The sequence below is a fragment of the Oncorhynchus clarkii genome, chromosome 20 (genome assembly GCF_045791955.1).
Source record: "Oncorhynchus clarkii lewisi isolate Uvic-CL-2024 chromosome 20, UVic_Ocla_1.0, whole genome shotgun sequence".
Classification (NCBI taxonomy): Eukaryota; Metazoa; Chordata; class Actinopteri; order Salmoniformes; family Salmonidae; genus Oncorhynchus; species Oncorhynchus clarkii.
The window spans coordinates 15,015,331-15,037,714 of record NC_092166.1 but is presented as its reverse complement, the minus strand read 5'-3'; the positions used below and the strand labels follow the sequence as shown (position 1 = coordinate 15,037,714).

At 44.5% G+C, this 22,384-nt stretch overlaps 1 pseudogene; it reads right to left on the bottom strand.

Moving 5' to 3' along the window:
* Positions 1–22,384, bottom strand: part of LOC139376890 (dihydropyrimidine dehydrogenase [NADP(+)]-like) — a 192,698-nt pseudogene that overhangs the window by 136,090 nt on the left and 34,224 nt on the right.

The following is a 22,384-nucleotide window of genomic DNA, read 5'->3' as shown; positions in this document are numbered from 1 at the left end:
AAAATTATAGACTGATCATTGCTTTGTCAGTGGGCAAACGTACAAAATCAGCAGGGGATCAAATACTTTTTTCCCTCACTGTAAGTATTCAGACCATTTACTCTGAATACGTGTGCTGCTAAAGGTGTTGAAGCACCTCAAGTCTTTTTGCATATGAGGCTACAAGTGAGGGCACACCTGTATTTGGGGAGTTTCTCCAATTTTTCTCTGTAGATCCTCTCAAGCTCTGTCAGGTTGGATGGGGAGCGTCGCTTCACAGTTATTTTCAGGTCTCTCCAGAAATGTTTGATCGGGTTCAAGTCTCGGCTCTGGCTGGGCCACTCAAGGACATTCAGAGAGACTTGTTCTAAAGCCACTCCTGCAATGTCTTGGCTGTGTGCTTAGGGTCTTGTCTTATTGGAAGGTGAACCTTCGCCCCAGTCTCAGGTCCTGAGCACTCTGGAGCAGGTTTTCATCAAAGATCTCTCTGTACTTTGCTCCGTTCATCTTTCCCTCGATCCTGACTAGTCTCCCAGTCCCTGCCGCTGAAAAACATCCCCACAGCATGATGCTGCCACCACCATGCTTCACCGTAGGGATGGTGCCAGGTTTCCTCCAGACAGGACACCTGGCATTCAGGCCAAAGAGTTGAATCTCGGTTTCATCAGACCAGAGAATCTTGTACTTTAGATGCCTTTTGGAAAACTCCAAGCGGGCTATCATGTGCCTTTTACATAGGGGTTTCTTCCGTCTGGCCACTCTACCATAAAGGCCTGATTGGTGGAGTACTGCAGAGATGGTTGTCCTTCTAGAAGAAGGAAGAAGAAGAACACTGGAGGTCTGTCAGAGTGATCATGGAAAAAGTACCCAATTGTCATACTTGAGTAAAAGATTGAAAATGACTCAAGTAAAAGTGAAAGTCACCCAGCACACTTCAACACTCAGACATCATTTACAAACTAAGCATTTATGTTTAGTGAGTCTGCCAAATCGGAGGCATTAGGGATGACCAGGAATGTTCTCTTGATAAGTGTGTGAATTAGACAATTTTCATGTCCTGCTAAGCATTCAAAATGTAACTAGTACTTTTGGGTGTCAAGGAAAATGTAAGGAGTAAAAGGTACATTATTTTCATTAGGAATGTAGTGAAGTAAAAGTAAAAGTTGTCAACAATATAAGTAGTAAAGTAAAGTAAAGATACCCCAAAAAACTACTTAAGTAGTACTTTAAAGTATTTTTAATTAAGTACTTTCCACCACTGCCATCGGGTTCTTGGTCACCTCCCTGACCAAGGGCTTTCTCCACCGATTGCTTAGTTTGGCCAGCGGCCAAATTAATACAAAATGAAAAGTTGAAATGTCTTGAGTCCATAAGTATTCAACCCCTTTGATATGGCAAGCTTAAATACATTCAGGAGTAAAAAGTATTTTATCAAGTCTCATAATAAGTTGCATGTGCTCAATCTGTGTGCAATAATAGTGTTGGACATGATTTTTGAATAACTACCTCATCTTTGCACTCCACACATACAGTCGATCAGTGAATTTCAAACACAGATTCAACCACAAAGACCTGGGAGGTTTTTCAATGCCTCGCAAAGAAAGGCACCTATTGGAAGATGGGTAATAAAAAAAGACACTGAATATCCTTTTGAGCATGGTGAAGGTATCAATTACAATTTGGATGGTGTATCAATACACCCAGTCACTACAAAGATACAGGTGTCCTTCCTAACTCAGTTGCTGGAGAAAAGGAAACCGCTCAGGGATTTCACCATGAGGCCAATGGTGACTTAAAAACAGTTACAACGTTTAATGGCTGTGATAGGAGAAAACTGAGGATGGATACACAACATTGTAGTTACTCCACAATACTAACCTAATTGAGAGTGAAAAGAAGGAACCCTGTACAGAAAAAACATATTCTAAAACATGCATCCTGTTTACAACAAGGCACTAAAATAATACTGCAAAATAAATTTGGCAGTGATATCATCATCAGTGATATGCACAGGGAGGAACTTTAAGCTTTTGACCTTCTCCACTGCTGCCCCGTCAATGTGGGTGGGGGCGTGCTCTCACTGCTGTCTCCTGTAGTCCACGATCAGCTCCTTTGTTTTGTTGACGTTAAGGGAAAGGTTATTTTCCTGGAACCACTCCACCAAGGCACTCACCTCCTCCCTGTAGGCTGTCTCGTCATTGGTGGTTATCAGGCCTACCCCTGTTGTGTTGTCTGGAAGCTTAATGATTGTGTTGGAGACATGTGTGGCCACGCAGTCATCGGTGAACAGGGAGTACAAAAGGGGCTGAGCATGCACCCCTGTGGGGCTCCCGTGTTGAGGATCAGCGTGGCGGAGATGTTGCTGCCTACCTTCACCACTTGGGTTTGGCCCGTTAGGAAGTCCAGGACCCAGCTGCACAAGGAGGGGTTCAGACCCAGGGCCTTGAGCTTAGTGATGAGCTTGGAGGGTATGGTGTTGAAGGCTGAGCTGTCGTCGATGAACAGCATTCCTACAGGTAGGTACTCCTCTTGTCCAGGTGGGATAGGGCAGTGTGCACTGCAATGGCGATTGCATCATCTGTGGATCTATTGGGGATGAATGCAATCTGTAGTGGGTCTAGGGTGTCAGGTAAGATGGAGGTGATATGGTCCTTAACTAGCCTCTCAAAGCACTTCATGATGACAGAAGTGAGTGCTATGGAGTGATAGTCATTTAGTTCAGTTACCTTCACTTTCTTGGGTACAAGAATAATGGTGGACATCTTGAAGCAAGTGGGGACAACAAACTGGGACAGTGAGAGATTGAATCTGTCCGTAAACACTCCAGCCAGCTGGTCTGCGCATGCTCTGGGTACTCAGCTTGGGATGCTGTCTGGGCTGGCAGCCTTACCATTAAAGGCTGCATTAACAGTACTTAAATTGTGCTGATTATATTAAAAGCGGGCATGTTTGTGCTTTAGGATGAACTAAGAATAATGTGTATGGAAAAATCAACACAAAAACCCTCCATGTGTTCCTGTTCTGGCAGATCGCTGCTCTCGCTCCCTCATTCCCTTCCCTCAGGGTACTCAGATTAGTCTACATATTGTAATCAGCTGTATTTGTCTCCTTCTAACATGAATTGTTGAGGGGAAAGGATGTCTATCATCCAGCCTCCATCTCCCTAGGTACAATGAGGGGGGCAGGGGGGGGGGGGGGTGATAATACTTATCCTGGGGGGTCCTGCTATTGCTAAGCTATCCTACAGCATGTGGAGATCTTCTTCCTCTTCCCATGTGCATTACACTTCCTCCCCCCATCAACCTTTCCCTCTGACCTCTTAGACAGCACAATGAGTGCACTGCGAGTCAGCCTTATTAGACGAAGCCCTTACAAAACCAACACCTCAGTGACATTTCAGCCGGGGTTACGAAGAGGCACAAGCTTTCATTAAGAAACCTTGCCAATGCCAATTTAGGGTGTCGAGAGGGAAGCAAGGTGGACAGTTGAAAAGTCCTTTATGATTTAGGACCTGCATCTGGAAAGTCTTCTGACATGTTAGCCAAGCTCATTTGCGCTATACAATGCAACATAATTACAATTCCAATTACAACCGCCCGCCACGGTCGCCACAGGGATAACCATTGACATTTTCACTCGAAATTACCAGTTGCATTTATATTCTGCAAAGGATTTGTCTAATCCAACATCTAGGGACTCTATTATTATTAATTAGACAAAATGCTTAGTGTTGGGAATTGCCGACATATTTAAGCAGCTTATTAATATGCAGTCTCTGGTAACAAGATTTTTTTGTATAGTAGAACACTAGCCACATGGTGCGGTGGGACGGGGGGCATTAAAAATGTGCATTTGAATATGGTTAGAAGCCTCTGAAGCTGGATCTATGAGTCGATAACCAGAGGAAATGTGCAATATTAAACACATTTAGGGAAGCATCTGCTGGGCCTGGTCTTTCTGATTCATGTCCCATTGAAGCTGATACTGTTGATCGGCACTCCAAAAGGTTTCAATGAGGAAGGAAAAGGGAGTTGTGACATTTTGAATGATTGTGATATAAACGTAACTACAGCATCGGATCAGGTTTTTTTTCTCACTAAGTGACCTCTCCAGGGAAAACGCAGGGCCCTAGTTATTTTTGCCTGGGTCTAGATTTTTCCTGGTGTTGTCATTGGGTCAGGAAAAAATTCTGGCCATAGAGATGAACATAATGATGAGTATAATGAAAAATGGGGAAGAGGGTACACATGACGGACTTCTATCACAGCTCTGCTCTGGGTTTCTATTCCAGCGTTTCTTCTCGTTCTTCTTCGCGGCCGTTGAGTAGATGGCAGCGTGGGTCTGCCCCCTCAGGTTCAGGGACAGGATACTATATGGCACTGTCACGCCTGCTCCCACTCTTCAGGCGCCAGGCTGCCCTGCATTACGCACTCCTGCCCCCATCATTTATGCACACCTGCCTTCCCTTGTCACGCGCTTTAACGATATTGGACTCACCTGGACTCACTCAATCACCTGTTTATTACCTCCCCTATATGTGTAACGATTCTCTTCTTGGGAAGTAGAGGCGGACCAAAGCGCAGCGTGGTGGTTGTTCATAGTATTTTATTACGACACTATACATGAACAAACTAACGAAAAAACAAGAAACGTGAGAACTCAAAACCTAATACAGCCTATCTGGTGAACACTACACAAAGACAGGAACAATCACCCACCAACAAACAGTGAAACTCAGGCTACCTAAGTATGATTCTCAATCAGAGACAACTAATGACACCTGCCTCTGATTGAGAACCATACTAGGCCGAAAACATAGAACTGCCCCAAAACATAGAAAAACAAACATAGACTGCCCACCCAACTCACGCCCTGACCATACTAAATAAATGCAAAACAAAGGAAACAGAGGTCAGAGCGTGACAGTACCCCCCCCCCCAAAGGTGCGGACTCCGGCCGCAAAACCTAAACCTATAGGGGAGGGTCTGGGTGGGCGTCTGTCCGCGGTGGCGGCTCTGGCGCGGGACGCGGACCCCACTTCGCCATTGTCTTAGTCCGCCTTATTGTCCGCCTCCGTGGCTTACTCACCATGCCCACCCCTCTCAATGACCCCACTGGACAGAGAGGCTGCTTGAGACAGAGGGGCAGCTCGGGACAGAGGTGAAGCAGCTGCTCGGGACAGAGGGGCGGCAGCTGCTCGGGACAGAGGGGCGGCAGCTGCTCGGGACCGAGGGGCGGCAGCAGCTCGGGACAGAGGGGCGGCAGCAGCTCGGGACAGAGGGGCAGCTGCTCGGGACAGAGGGGCAGCTGCTCCGGGCGGAGGGGCTCTAGCGGCCCCTGGCTGACTGGCGGCACTGGCGGCCCCTGGCTGACTGGCGGCCCCTGATTGACTGGCGGCCCCTGGCTGACTGGCGGCACTGGCGGCCCCTGGCTGACGGGCGGCCCCTGGTTGACTGGCGGCACTGGCGGCCCCTGGCTGACTGGCGGCACTGGCGGCCCCTGGCTGACTGGCGGCACTGGCGGCCCCTGGCTGACTGGCGGCACTGGCGGCCCCTGGCTGACTGGCGGCACTGGCGGCCCCTGGCTGACGGGCGGCACTGGCGGCCCCTGGCTGACGGGCGGCACTGGCGGCCCCTGGCTGACGGGCGGCACTGGCGGCTCCTGGCTGACGGGCGGCATTGGCGGCTCCTGGCAGACGGGCGGCACTGGTGGCGCTGGGCAGACGGGCGGCACTGGCGGCGCTGGGCAGACGGGCGGCACTGGCGGCGCTGGGCAGACGGGCGGCACTGGCGGCGCTGGGCAGACGGGCGGCACTGGCGGCGCTGGGCAGACGGGCGGCACTGGCGGCGCTGGGTAGACGGGCGGCGCTGGGCAGACGGGCGGCACTGGCGGCGCTGGGCAGACGGGCGGCGCTGGCGGCGTTGGGCAGACGGGCGGCGCTGGGCAGACGGGCGGCTCAGATGGCGCTGGGCAGACGGGCGGCGCTGGCGGCGCTGGGCTGAGTAGCTCTCCTAGCGCCGAACAGGCGGGAGACTCCGGCAGCGCTGGAGAGGAGGAAGGCTCTGGTAGTGCTGGACAGGCGAGGCGCACTGTAGGCCTGATGCGTGGTGCTGGCACTGGTGGTACTGGGCCGAGGACACGCACAGGAAGCCTTGTGCGGGGAGCTGCTACCGGAGGGCTGGGGTGTGGAGGTGGTACTGGAAAGACCGGACCGTGCAGGCGCACTGGAGCTCTTGAGCACCGAGCCTGCCCAACCTTACCTGGTTGAATGCTCACGGTCGCCCTGCCAGTGCGGCGTGGTGGAATAGCCCGCACTGGGCTATGCAGGCGAACCGGAGAAACCGAGCGCAAGGCTGGTGCCATGTAAGCCGGCCCAAGGAGACGCACTGGGGACCAGCTGCGTAGAGCCGGCTTCATGGCATTAGGCTCGACGCTCAATCTAGCCCGGCCGACACGCGGAGCTGGAATATACCGCACCGGGCTATGCACCCGCACTGGAGACACCGTGCGCACCACTGCATAACACGGTGCCTGTCCGGTCTCTCTAGCCCCCCGGTAAGCACAGGGAGTCTGCCCAGGTCTCCTACCTGGCGTAGCCATACTCCCTGTTAGCCCCCCCCCAAGAAATTTTTGGGGCTGCCTCTCGGGCTTCCTTCCGCGCCGCCGTGCCTGCTTCGCCAACTCCATTCTCTGATAGCCTTCCGCGCACTGCTCCATCGAATCCCAGGCGGGCTCCGGCACTCTCCCTGGGTCGGCCGCCCACCTGTCGATCTCCTCCCAAGTAGTATAACCCATGCCATTGCTGTCCATAACGTCCTCCCATGTCCATACCTCCTCGCGCTGCTCCTGCTGCTGCTTTCTCCGTTGCCCATTACCACACCGCTTGGTCCTGTTTTGGTGGGTGATTCTGTAACGATTCTCTTCTTGGGAAGTAGAGGCGGACCAAAGCGCAGCGTGGTGGTTGTTCATAGTATTTTATTACGACACTATACATGAACAAACTAACGAAAAAACAAGAAACGTGAGAACTCAAAACCTAATACAGCCTATCTGGTGAACACTACACAAAGACAGGAACAATCACCCACCAACAAACAGTGAAACCCAGGCTACCTAAGTATGATTCTCAATCAGAGACAACTAATGACACCTGCCTCTGATTGAGAACCATACTAGGCCGAAAACATAGAACTGCCCCAAAACATAGAAAAACAAACATAGACTGCCCACCCAACTCACGCCCTGACCATACTAAATAAATGCAAAACAAAGGAAACAGAGGTCAGAGCGTGACAATATGTGTCAGTTCCCCAGCTCTGTCCCTCGCTGCTGCATTGTTTGTCATATGTCCATGTTACCCGTGCTCTGACGCTGTTCCTGTCTTGTTCTATGTCTGTTCCCCAATAAATGTCTGACTCCCCGTTCCTGCTTCTCCTGTCCGGCATCTGCTCTTACAGGGACATTGAACATAGCTCATTAACGTAGTGCGGTCTTATTGAACAAATACACTATCACAGCTTATTGTGAACTAGACAATGTCGATGCAACACCACAGAGGTCTCAGTATTGAGTGGGTTTGAGAGTAGTACAGAGAAGTAAATAAGAGAGGGTATTGAGGCACATACAGTAAGAATTGTTTTATGAAGAATCATCAATGGTAGGACGGAATTCTGATGTGTTTTAATATAGCATATGTTTTTCTTTAGGCTACATGTTTATGGAGAGAAAAATACATTTCTACACTCTGTACATAATCATAAAGTCAATAATTGTATAAATGTTCACAGTGAAATGAAATGTGTAACTCTAATGAGAGAAAATGTCAAATTGTGGCAAAACACCATCGGATTGTGACAACAACCTATGTTATCAAACAACACATTCATGTAATTCCTTTTTTATGACTAACGTCAATAAATAAAGTACCACCTAGGCCTAGTTCAGATAAGGAGGCAAATGCACTGTGAAAACAGAGACACATTGAGGCTGAATAGATTCTGATACTGCATTGCCTCCAGCTCTGACACAGCGCCCATTGATTCAAGTTGCCAGTCAAATTATCATGGTACGTTCAAGTCTTTCAAGACTGGCACAAATGTAAAGTAGGGTCCTCTGTTCTGAAGGCAAACACAATTAGCAACCAGTGCTAAATGAGGGAAAGGAGGGAAGGGGGGGTGGACCTGAAGAGAAAAGGAAACAGCCATTACCGGCACACTAATACTAATTTAATGCTCTTCGCAGTGTAAAGGGAAACCATGTCTGTATTCATTTCAGTGCACACGGGGAGCACGATCAGACAAAGGGCAGAACAGAAGGACAAGCACAAATTGAAATGAGCCTCCCTTTGGTCCTGGTCCCAAACTGGGACTTGAAGGCAGCGTGTGAGGTTGGTGCCAGACAGATAATAGTAATTGAAACGCATGATAACACACAAACCAGATCCAAGATGTGAGTGCAGGCTGCTGTCATTCAACTGGCAAAGTGGAGGTATTTATAATAAATAAATACAAATTGTATTAGATGATGTATATAGTATTATTGAAGGCACTCGTTAAATCCACTTCAGTCAGTGACGAGTTAAAGACGGATTGTGACGATTGAGACATGGATTGTGTACTTGTGCCATTCAGAGGGTGAATGCGCAAGACAAAATATTTAAGTGCCTTTGAACAGATCATATTGGTAGGTGCATGGCACACACGTTTTTTGTCAAGAACTGCAACGCTAGTGGGTTTTTCACACTCAACCGTTTCCAGTGTGAATCAAGAATGGTCCACTACCCAGCTAACTTGACACAACTGTGGGAAGCACCGGAGTCAACAAGGGCCAACATCCCTGTGGAACGCTTTCGACACCTTGTAGAGTCCATGCCCCGATGAATTGAGGCTGTTCTAAGGGCAAAAGGGGGTATACAATTCAATATTAGGAAGGTGTTCCTAATGTTTTGATACACTCAGTGTATGTTATATGTGACTCGTTTCAGGAAACTAGGCGTATGTCGCGCGTGACTACCTCCCAGAAGAGCCATTTTAACAGAAATGCCTTCTGGAACATGTGAACTTTCATGTGCCTTAACCTCACACTCAACGTCAACAAAACTAAGGAGATGATTGTGGACTTCAGGAAACAGCAGAGGGAACAACCCCCTATCCACATCGATGGAACAGTAGTGGAGAGGGTAGCAAGTTTTAAGTTCCTCGGCATACACATCACAGACAAACTGAATTGGTCCACTCACACAGACAGCATTGTGAAGAAGGCGCAGCAGCGCCTCTTCAACCTCAGCAGGCTGAAGAAATTCTGCTTGTCACCAAAAGCACTCACAAACTTCTACAGATGCACAATCGAGAGCATCCTGGCGGGCTGTATCACCGCCTGGTACGGCAACTGCTCCGCCCTCAACCGTAAGGCTCTCCAGAGGGTAGTGAGGTCTGCACAACGCATCACCGGGGGCAAACTACCTGCCCTCCAGGACACCTACACCACCCGATGTCACAGGAAGGCCATAAAGATCATCAAGGACAACAACCACCCGAGCCACTGCCTGTTCACCCCGCTATCATGCAGAAGGCGAGGTCAGTACAGGTGCATCAAAGCTGGAACCAAGAGACTGAAAAACAGCTTCTATCTCAAGGCCATCAGACTGTTAAACAGCCACCACTAACATTGAGTGGCTGCTGCCAACACACTGACACTGACTCAACTCCAGCCACTTTAATAATGGGAATTGATGGGAAATGATGTAAATATATCACTAGCCACTTTAAACAATGCTACCTTATATAATGTTACTTACCCTACATTATTCATCTCATATGCATACGTATATACTGTACTCTATATCATCGACTGTATCCTTATGTAATACATGTATCACTAGCCACTTTAATTATGCCACTTTGTTTACATACTCATCTCATATGTATATACTGTACTCGATACCATCTACTGTATCTTGCCTATGCTGCTCTGTACCATCACTCACTCATATATCCTTATGTACATATTCTTTATCCCCTTACACTGTGTACAAGACAGTAGTTTTGGAATTGTTAGTTAGATTACTTGTTGGTTATTACTGCATTGTCGGAACTAGAAGCACAAACATTTCGCTACACTCGCATTAACATCTGCTAACCATGTGTATGTGACAAATAAAATTTGATTTGATTTGATTTGATTTGATTACAAACTTGTATGCCATCTGTAAATATGAATACAATTGTTAAATTACGAGCCTAGTTGATTTAGCCACAGAAAAAGACAGCAACCGTCCCTCTAGCCATGATTGGCTGAGATAATGGATGGGCTGGATATGCAGAGATATGATTTCGGATTGGTCTGCCATGTAGCACGCTTGTATCTATAACATGAGCTGGTCAGTATGTGTAGGTAATACTTTCTAACGCAGCTTTTTTTTATTAAGATATCACATAGTAGAAGTGCATAAGTGTTGCTCTCCACTTTCTGAAGGACCAAGATTGGAGTATGGTAGCTAAGGAGATGAAGAAAATTCTGGCGTTTGATTGCAAATATGCAGACGGAGTCGTAAAGAGAACAAACAGTAAGCTGTTGTATAAAACACCTGTCTCCGGATTACATCTTCAAACGAAGGGCAACCATGGTATCCGTGACAGAGAGGGAGAAGCGTCCATCCATGTATATGGGTAAGATAGTCTAGCTACATTTTCAGATATTACGTTTCTAAATTTGTCAAAGTTGTTTTCATTTCAAGTTAAAGTGTACTGTTAGCTAGCTAACATTAGCTGGCTGGCTAGCTAGCTAACGTTACGTGTGTGATCTGTGTAGTTATATTATTCGTATCTCAGAGCCATTTGCATTGCTAGTTATAGCCTAATGTTAGCTAGCTAACATTGAACCTGGTTGATTAGCTGCCTGCAGATTCATGCAGGCTAGGAGCATCATGAGTAGGGATTATGGTTAATTGTTTAACTATGTAGATAGCTACATATCTAAACAAAAGACTCCACTATGCAAGTAACCATTTCAATAGAATGTTCATGATGTCACTGCGACAACTGTCAATAGACGTAGCTGGTAAATTCGCTCTGGCTATCTACTCCGATTTCAGAGCACTCTCGTCTGAATTTGCCAGAGAGCAGAACAACTGATGAATTTACGAATGCACATTACCTGTTGAATTTGGCCTGTGTCAGTAAACGTTGGCAAAGAAAGTGTAATAAAATTGTCACCAGCAGCACAGTTACGCTCTGGATAACATAAAACAGCCGTGCTCTTATTTGTGTCTGGAAGTAGCTAGCAAGCTAGCCAACAGTAGTTAGCTTGGGTACTTGACTGCTAATGTTAGGTCAGAACGCCCGGATCAACCCTACACCTCGCCAGAGCGTCTAGTGTGCGCTCTGAGTGCTCTGTGAGCAAAACGCTCTGAATTTACAAACGGACAATCTGTCAACTCTCAGAGCGCACCCTGAGCCTACTCTGGCACTGCAGATGAAATTTACGAACACACCCGTAGTATAAACTAGGCTTTAGTCTTGAAATCTTTGGCTGTTTAGTACATGGCCTCACATGTGAAGCCTTAAAGAGATGGGCGGGGCTAAAGCTTTAGAGGGTTCTGAATGGGTGTAGACAAAGAAGAGCTCTCCAGTAGGTACCAAAACATGTATGGGCCATTTTCTTAAAAGTTACAAGTTTCTCATCTTTCAAAGCAAAATTACTTTCCCATTGTTCCTCAACTGTAGTGTATGATATACCATTTTCTAGCTCTGAGTCTCTACTTTTATCCAATGTAAAATACACAATTTTAAATGTTGTTACATAAGACCGAATCGAGCCAGTCGGTCCCATATTATATATGGAGAGAGATCTGCATTCCAATGAACATGGTTGAAAGCCCTATAGTTCTTAGCACGTTTTTAAGAGTATAAATTGTGGTATGCTAATATCAAGTGAATGAGTAATAACTAATGGCATGAACAACAACAAAATGCTTTCTATAATTGTGTTCTTCTATTCAAGATTTCAGAGGGAGAATGAACAGGTCAGCCAAACCTGAAGTAACAATTTATACTTCAACGAGAAACAGATTTTTCTATCATGCAAGGTCAATCTATTATTAAAACCACTATCAAGATACTGTATGTAAGGGAAGTGGAGAGAGTACGCTCTGTATTGAGCCTAGGGGACAGTGCTTGTTGTGTGGGAACGGTGGTATTATTTTGAGATGAGGAGGATATTTGTGTTATTCTTCATCAGACTTTGCCTAAGATTCAATTACTATTCACGTCTATACTTAGACCACAACCTAAAAACACCAGGGTCCTCATTTGTCAATAATGCATGGAAACTATTCTAAAATACTACTTTGAACAGAATTTAGAATGGTCGTACACATAGAAAAACTGTGATTTATCAAGCAATCCTACTAGCATCATACTTACACCGGTAGGCGATAACCATTGATAAATACCCTCATGCTCGACTTTGGCTGTTTGCATTTCGATACACCCCTAGTTAACCATACATGGTCAAAATCACCCCTGTAAAGACTGTGAGGAATATACAACGTCGTATGATGAAATACAATGGCCTTTTTCTGCGACTGAAATAGAGGTGCTGGTGTCAGAGATTGAGTACAACCAAAACGTTTTATTTAGCTTGCTCAGTTGTGGCTGGACCAGTAAAATTAAAATCATAGCTACAAAAAATCTAATCTAATCAAATGTTATTTGTCACATACACATGGTTAGCAGATGTTAATGCGAGTGTAGCTAAATGGTTGTGCTTCTAGTTTCGACCATGCAGTAATATCTAACAAGTAATCTAACAACTTCACAACAACTACCTTATACACACAAGTGTAAAGGAATTCATAAGAATATGTACATAAAAATATATATGGATGAGCGATGGCCGAACGGCATAGGCAAGATGCAAAGTTGGTATAGAGTACAGTATATACATATGAGATGAGTAGTGTAGGGTATGTAAACATTATATAAAGTGGCATAGCTTAAAGTGACTAGTGATACATTTATTACATCCAATTTATAATTATTAAAGTGGCTAGAGACTGAGTCAGTATGTTGGCAGCAGCCATTCAATGTTAGTGATGGCTGTTTAACAGTCTGATGGCCTTGAGATAGAAGCTGTTTTTCAGTTTCTCAGTCCCAGCTTTGATGCACCTGTACCCACCTCGCCTTCTGGAGGATAGCGGGGTGAACAGGCAGTGGCTCGGGTGAATGCTGTCCTTGATGATCTTTTTGGCCTACCTGTGACATCGGGTGGTGTAGGTGTCCTGGAGAGCAGGTAGTTTTTGGTGACAAGCAACATTTCTTCAGTCTCCTGAGGTTGAAGAGGCGCTGTTGCGCCTTCTTCACTACGCTGTCTGTGTGGGTGGATCATTTCAGTTTGCCCGTGATGTTTACGCCGCTTAAAACTTTCCACCTTCTCCACTACTGTCCCGTCGATGTGGATAGGGGGGTGCTCCCTCTGCTGTATCCTGAAGTCCACGACCATTAGGACAATTCAAGTTTCTTTAGCAATGGCAAATATACTTCAAATGAGTAGGCAACACTCAACAATAATCTATCCTCAACAGCTCCCGCCTGTAGGCGTATAGGGCAACAATGTTGTTCTGCAGAATGAACGAGTCATGCGTTCCAAATGGCCACCTTGCCACCATATTCAGCAGCTTCTTTTGTGCATCACCTGCACATGAAGAGGGGAAGCCTTTTTTGTTCACATTGTTTTGGGATGGTGCTTTTATGGCGATGTGGGTGCCATTCCATTCGCAAAGAAACCCCTCATCAAATCAAATGTATTCATAAAGCCCTTTTCACGTCAGCAGATTTCACAAAGTGCTTATACAGAAACCCAGCCAAAAAAACCTAAAAGCAAGCAATGCAGGCGTAGTATCACAGAGGCTAGGAAAAAGAAAGAAAGAGAGAAAGGCAGGAGCCTAGGACGAAACCTAGAGAGGAACCAGGCTCTGAGGGGTGGCCAGTCCTCTTCTGGCTGTACAGGGTAGAGATTATAAGAGTACATGGCCATTAAGGCCAGATTGTTCTTCAAGATGTTCATAGATGACTTTCAGGGTGAAATAATAATCACAGTGGGTGTAGGGGGTACAACAGTTCAGTACCTCAGGAGTAAATGTCAGTTGGCTTTTCATAGCCAAGCATTCAGAGGTTGAGAGAGGGAGAGAGAGAGAGGGAAAGAGGGTGAGTCGAAAACAGCAGGTCTGGTGAACAGGTCAGGGTTCCATAGCCGCAGGCAGAACAGTTCAAATTGGAGCAGCTGCCCGACCAGGTGGACTGTAGACAGCCAGCAGTCATCAGGCGATGTCGTCCTGAGGCATGGTCCTAGGGCTCAGGTCTCTGGGAAGTGAGGAAGAGAGGGAGAGATAGATAATTAGTGGGAGCATACTTAAATCCACACAGGACACCAGAGAAGACAGGAAAATTACACCAGATATAACAGACTGACCGTAGCCCCACGGCACATAGACTATTGCAGCATAGATACTGGAGGCTGAAACAGGGAGGGGTCATGAGACACTGTGACCCCGTCTGACAATAACCCCGGACAGGGCCAACCAGGCATATTATAACCCCTCCCACTTTGCCACTAGAGGGACATTAACAGACCGCCAATGTATTACCCTGAGACAAGGCTTAGTATAGCCCACGAAGGTCTCCTTCACCGCATAAGCCAGAGGGGGCGCAAAACCGGACAGGAAGATCATGTCAGTGACTCAGCCCACGCAAGTGACTCACCCCTCCTAGGGACAGCATGGAAGAGCACATGTAAGCCAGTGACTCAGCCCCTGTAATAGGGTCAGAGGGAGAGAATCCCAGTGGAGAGAGGGGAGCCTTCCAGGCAGAGACAGCAAGGGCAGTTCGTCGCTCCAATGCCTTGCCGTTCACCTTCGCACCCCTGGGCCACACTAGACTCAATCATAGGACCTACTGAGGAGATGAGTAAAGATTTAAAGGTCGAGATCGAGTTTGCGTCTCTCACCTGGATAGACAGACCATTTTATCAAAATTGAGCTCTATAGGAAAAAGCCCTGCCTCCAGCTGTTTACTTAGAAATTCTCTGGACAATAATATGGAGACCTGCGTCTTGTAACCGCAGCGTACATGTAGGTATGTACGGCAGGACCAAATCGGAGAGATAGGTAGGAGCAAGTCCATGAAATGCTTTGTATGTTAACAGTAAAACCTTGAAATCAGACCATGGCTTAAAACCTCTTGCGACGAGCAAACCCGTATCCGGGAGCGTAATCATAGCCTCAAATGCATTAGCATAACACAGCGGACATAAATACCCCTAGAAACTTTTCCTATTCATGAAAATCGCAAATGAAATGAAATAAATATATTCAAACACAAGCTTAGCCTTTTGTTAACAACACTGTCATCTCAGATTTTCAAAATATGCGTTACAGCCAACGCTAGACAAGCACAAATGCTAGCATTATGCCAAGTTTATCATGGCATAATGCTATGCTAGGCTCTGCTGGCAGCAGGCAACATTTTCACGAAAATAAGAAAAGCAACCAAATTAAATCAGTTACCTTTGAAGAACTTCAGATGCTTTCACTCAGGAGACTCCCAGTTAGATAGCAAATGTTCCTTTTTTCCCAAAATATTATTTTTGTAGGCGAAATAGCTCCCGTTTCTTCATAATGCTTGGCTGAGAAATCGACCGGAAAATGCTGCAACTATAACGCCAAACTTTTTTCAAAATTTGCTCCATAATGTCGACAGAAACACGGCAAACGTTGTTTAGGATCCATCCTCAAGGTGTTTTTAACATATATATTCGATAATATATCCGTCGAGGCAAATGATTTCTCATAAGAAGCGATTGGAAAAATGGCAGCCTCAGTATTTTACGCAAGATTTTCTGCGGGAGACACCATGTGACCACATGCTATATATGGTCCCTTACAGCCATTCTTCAATGGAAATGCCTAAAAAGACGTCACAATGCTGTAGACACCTTGGGGAATACGTGGAAAACGTAAGCTAATTCCTAGCTCATTCACAGCCATATAAGGAGTCATTGGCATGAGGCGGTTTCAAAAAATGCGGCACTTCCTGGTTGGATTTTTATCTGTGTTTCGCCTGTAACATCAGTTCTGTGGCACTCACAGACAATATCTTTGCAATTTTGGAAACGTCAGAGTGTTTTCTTTCCAAAGCTGTCAATTATATGCATAGTCGAGCATCTTTTCGTGACAAAATATCTTGTTTAAAACGGGAACGTTTTTCATCCAACATTTTTAATAGCGCCCCCTAATGCATAACTGGTTCAGGAAGTCAGTGTAGAGAGGCTAGCACTGGAGTAATATTATTACATGTTTTGGTTCTAGTCAAGATCCTAGCAGCCATGTTTAGTACTAACTGAAGTTTATTTAGTGGTTTATCCTGGTAGCCGGGGAGTAGGGTATTGCAGTAGTCTAATCTAGAAGTGACAAATGCATGGATTAGCTATTCTGCATAATTTTTGGACAAAAAGTTAGGTTTTTGCAATGTTACGAAGATGGAAAAAAGCTGCCCTTGAAATATTCTTGTTTGTCAAAAGAGAGATCAGGGTCCAGAGGAACGCCACGGTCCTTCACAGCTTTATTTGAGACGACTGTACAACCATCAAGATCAATTGTCCGATCCAACAGCAGATCTCTTTGTTTCTTGGGATCTAGAACTAGCATCTCTGTTTTGTCTGAGTTTAAAAGTAAAACATTTTCCACAGTCCAATTTTGGGGCTTCACCATGTTTTATCGAGATGTACAGTTATGTGTCGTCCGCATAGCAGTGAAAGTTGACATTGTGTTTCAGAATGACATCACCAAGAGGTAGAATATATGGTGGAAACATTAGTGGTCGTAAAAAAAGGTACAATTGATTTGCCAGAGGACAAACAATCCACGGAGACGAATTGATATGTTTTCGACAGATAAGATCTAAACCAGGCAAGAACTTGTCCATGTAGACCAATTAGGGTGTCCAGTCTCTCCAAAATAATTTGGTGTCAAAAGCGGCACTAAGGTCGAGAAGCACAAAGACAGATGCAGAGCCTTGGTCTGACGCCATTAAAAGGTCATTTACCACCTTCACACGTGTTGTCTAAGTACTATGATGGGGTCTAAAACAAGACTGAAGCGTTTTCGGATGCATTATTTGTCTTCAGGAAGGCAGTGAGTTGCTACGCAACTTGACTTCATCCTATTGTGTAACGAGGTATGGAAATTGTATATGATACTGTTCTTTTTGTTGATGATATGCCTCTAATTTAACACATGACTGTACTTTATATGGATATAATATAGCCTGTCAAGATTTGTTAAATGACTTCACAATGGAAATACAACGAAATCTAAAAAAATATTTAATCATTACTCTCACAATTTCACACATTTTTAACATTTACTATGTTTTCCCCATTCTAGGCTCGACAAGCAGTTCCCTTATTCCACCACTTGGTACTGTGCATACGTATGGTCATGGCTGTAAGTACATTTATGCACACTCTCAAGCAAACATTCGTATATATACATTTCACACTGCATGGAAATGATCCCAACATTGGAGGCGCCACAGAGGAGAAAGGGGAGGACCATCCTTCTCATCGAATTTCATAAAAATAGTGAAACATTAAAAAAGTTATCCTTTTCAGATAAAACTGTACTAAATATAGTCACGTCACCAAATAATGTATTAAAACACACTATTTTGCAATGAAGGTCTATAGTAGCCTCAACAGCACTCTGTAGCAGAGCACCATGGTGTAGCCGGAGGACAGCTAGCTTCCGTCCTCCTCTGAGTACACTGACTTCAATACAAAACCTAGGATCGGGAGTCCCATAGGGTGGCGCACAGTTGTCCCAGCGTCGTCCAGGTTAGGGGAGGGTTTGGCCGTCATTGTAAAATAAGAAATTGTTCTTAACTGAGCTGCCTAGTTAAATAAAGGTTAAATAAAATGTATTTTTATATACAGAATGAAAATGAAGGGACATGACCTCCCTTAGTTTCAATTGGCATGATGATTCTGGTCGCAGTAACATCATCCAACAAAGAGAACTCTTATTTCCCAGGATGTGTTTTTACTTTTCATAAGCCATTTTGAATAACATCCTCCACACAAACTTGACTAAGGTCTCAAGAAGCCCAGAGTACAGTAGGAGAGACTCCAGCCTCTCCCTTAGAGATTCTAGTCTTTCATAACAGTAACATATTCCCCTCCGGGGCTCCATAGTTAAACATGAGCTGGCAATTCACTGTCTTATTGCCCTTTGTCTTCACCTGGAAATCAATAGAGGAATTTCCACATATTGATCCGCCGTGGGTGAGATAGAGCAACAGTAGCCTACTGAACTGCACTAGGGGCATTCAGCAATATTAATTTACTTTTGAAGAAACATCATTAGATGCAGTAATACAGGTTACAGAGATTGCAGACTGTTCTACTTGGGTTAATCCCTGAATATTGCTGTATTTAACTAGCATGGGGAAATTAAATTAATCTTAAATGAAATTTAACAAATTCGCACAACTAAAGGATACGGTCCAAAGCCAAAAACCAGTTTACAGGCTAAAGCAACATAGCATTTCATGCCTGGAGACAGAAAGCATGCACGAATCAATATTCAGTTTGTTCTATTCAGGTTCATACGGTAAAATACCGTACCTCTATCATCGTAAACAGAAATCCAAACATGCTTTTTCAATGTGATTGGATAACTGTACCAGCCAAGGGGACTTTATCTGGCAAGAGGAGGACAACTGAGGGGATGGTGATGGTTCAGAGCACCACACGTTCCTGGTCTCACAAGCTGGGCAAGAGGGTACTTAAACACAGTTTACTGGGAGGAGGAGGGCTGTCACCTGTGTTTACATGAATCATTAAGCTTAGGGAAAATGGGCTGCAGAAGATGGACGATGTGGGATTTAGCTTACTGTAGAGAGAGAGAGAGAGAGAGAGAGAGAGAGAGAGAGAGAGAGAGAGAGAGAGAGAGAGAGAGAGAGAGAGAGAGAGAGAGAGAGAGAGAGAAGCAGGCAGGCAGGCGGAGAGGGTGTGGTGGGCCAGAGGTCCAGTCTCATGTTGGCAAGGCCTGGAATGATCTGCAACTTGCTGATTAATTAACAGAGCAGTCAAAGTGAACTTACCCAGGAGCTAAATTTGCTGGGCCATCTATTTACATGTCACTGGTTCTTTGGCACTGCTCACTAATGATATAGGGCCAGCGATCCCAACGGGCCAAGTTGTGTTAAAAGTTCTGCAATAGATTTAACAAGATATAGTGAAAGAAATACAGCAGGTGCGTGTGTGTATGTCGGGCCATAATCAACATAGTGAATCACATTTAAGAGGGAGAAGACAAGAATAATTGACAGGATCACTGTAGAACTTCCGGAAAACAGTGAACATTCCTACAATATTAAATGTCCAATGTCGCTGTTTATGTCAAAATCAAATCATTTCTGCGTAACAATGAAGTACTTTATTGTGATTGATTTCAATTAAAAGTGTCAAAAAGAAACAAAAATAGCTTCTAAGCCAAGAGCAATTTCTCAAGCACGGATTTTGCTAGGACTGTCTGTGAGTTGTCTGAGTGGAGAGGTGAAAGCTGAACACAAGCTTTTATTGGAAGAGAAGTTTAAAGCTCTCTTTCTTATTGGTCTATAAACTAATTTGTCACTGGCAGGCAGAAACTCCATCCCACCAAAACAGGCTGAAATTTTAGCCAGAATTTTCAAACAGGATATTATCAAAAAAATTTACAATTTCACAGTATTGTTCCAAAGTTATAGTGTGCAAATCCTGTGTTTTAACGGGAAAAATCAAGTTTTTGATTATACTGGGACTTTAAAGGAAAACTCCACCCAAAAGCTATCTTTTGGTTTTTGTTACATTAGTCCATTGTTGACACAGCCCCAAAATGTTTTGATTGTCAGCATTTTCCTTTAAGTAATGGACTTTACATATTTCTATAATCTCTGTCAATCTAAAGACTTTTAGAAAGCCACTTTGACCACCTCAAAACATTCCTACTAATGGTCTAGGAATGCAAAGTTAACCAGAAATTGTTTACTTGGTCTATACAGTGTCGAAACATGTTCAGACTGCTACAATCACGTGAGCAGACACAATAACAACAGCACAATACACCTGATATAGAGCATTTCATTAGATTTACAGCCTTGATAGGAGAGCCACACGTTAAAATCCCAGACGTTGACACTGACACGGATGTCTGCGAGACACAGGTTTTCTTGTCATCATTTAAATGGCAATTTTTGTTGCACATTCTGGCAATATCCTCTCCCTGCACTTGACTTGATAGTCCTGTTCTGGAGGCTGGCCTGGAAGGGTTCAGGACCAGCCATAAAGTGTATAGCCCTTTGTGTAAGCAGACACATTAATCTCATTTCTAACGAACACTGATGGCCATCCTAGACGTTTTTTTTATGAATCCGTGAGCACACACAAAGGCGCACGTTTAGCGCTCTCACAAAGGCAGGATATTAAAATGAGACATCTTCAGCACAGCGCCAGATGAATGGTCGGTTTAATTGCCACGTGGATGGCCGTTATTATGACATTTAGTGAGGTATTTTCGTTAGCAGACAGGAGTAAATTAGACCATGTCTTAAGCGCAACCTGACACGCGCCAAGGTCACATAACTGTCGTCATAACAACCATTAATAGAAATGCTAATGAGTTCGTCACTGACTCCGGCCTACACTCTCCATTCCAACGTCTCCAATAAAAAAAGTTGACATGTCACCTGGGCAGAGGTGTAGGTATTGTCAATTTATATGATGCATGCCCACACCCACCAGCAAGCAGTGGGTTGGTTTAATACAATGAGGTATTCATTAACATTAGATCAAATTGTAACGTCATTGTATAAACTCATATTTTTTAGGGGTAATGTAGGTCTCTGTTACATAATTTCCTATTGCAAGGGGAGTTGTACTCATTTACAGTCATTGGTCATACTAGGCTTTCTTGTCAAATGACACAGATACAGTGTCTTCTCGTTTTTTGTTGGTTCAGTTGGCCTGTGCGTGGTGTTGATGGTGTTAATTTGGAGCATTTTAGTAGGCTATTGTCCGGAAGGTCTTTACTCAGCACGTTTCACTTTTGGTAATTCAGCTGTCAGGTAAAACAAAAATAAACCCTTCGGTCGGTTCCAAAACTTCTCTCGTGCTCTGTACGACTATTCAATTCTCACTTCAGATAAGCCTGGCCTTATTTCTATTACAGCATATTGGATGAGTAACATTCATATTCCATTCACCCAGCTAAAACATTGATAGGTTTAGGCTACTACATGATACTCAAATTTTTCCTGTACCCATCACGATGTTGCTACAACCTACCGTAGCCATGAATGAAAGTTTACAACATACAGTACCAGTCAAAAGTTTGGACACACCTACTCATTCAAGAGTTTTTCTTTATTTTGACTATGTTACACATTGAAGAATAATAGTGAAGATGTCAAAACTATGAAATAGCATATATGGAATCATGTAGTAACCAAAAAAGTGTTAAACAAATCAAAATCATTTCTATTTGAGATTCTTTAAAGTATCCACCCTTTGCCTTGATGACAGCTTTGCACACTCTTGGCATTCTCTCAACCAGCGTCACCTGGAATGCTTTTCCAACAGTCTTAAAAGAGTTCCCATATATGCTGGCTGCTTTTCCTTCACTCTGCAGTCCAACTCATCCCAAACCATCTCAATGGAATTCATGTACTTTTTTCGACAAAATATTATGATTATTAGAAACCAAATTACGGACACCTCATTGAATCTGCGTATTTCTCCAAAACTCAGTTGTCCATGAGTCTGCACAGAACTGCCAGGACCTAAGATCAATGGAGCATCTCAAGTTTTTTATATCCTGTGTTTCTTGAAACAGTCACAAAAATAGTAATGCCACCTAAAGCGTCCAGCTGCCTATTAAACTCTATTCCAGCTAAACTTCTGAAAGAGCTACTTCCTGTGCTTGGCCCTCCTATGCTGAACATAATAAACGTCTCCCTATCCTCTGGATATGTACCAAAATCACTAAAAGTGGCAGTAATAAAGCCTCTCCTGAAAAAAAATCCAAACATTGACCCAGAATTTTTTTTAACTATCGGCCTATATCGAATCTCCCATTCCTCTCAATAAAAAAAGCTGTTGCATGGCAACTAACTGCCTTCCTGAAGACAAATTATTCATACGAAATGCTCCAGTCTGATTTTAGACCCCATCATAGTTCTTAGACTGCACTCGTGAAGGTGGTAAAATACATTTTGATGACGTCAGACCAAGTCTCTGCATCTGTCCTCGTGCTTCTTGCCCTTGCTGCCGCTTTTGACATCATCGATCACCACATTCTTTTGGAGAGATTGGA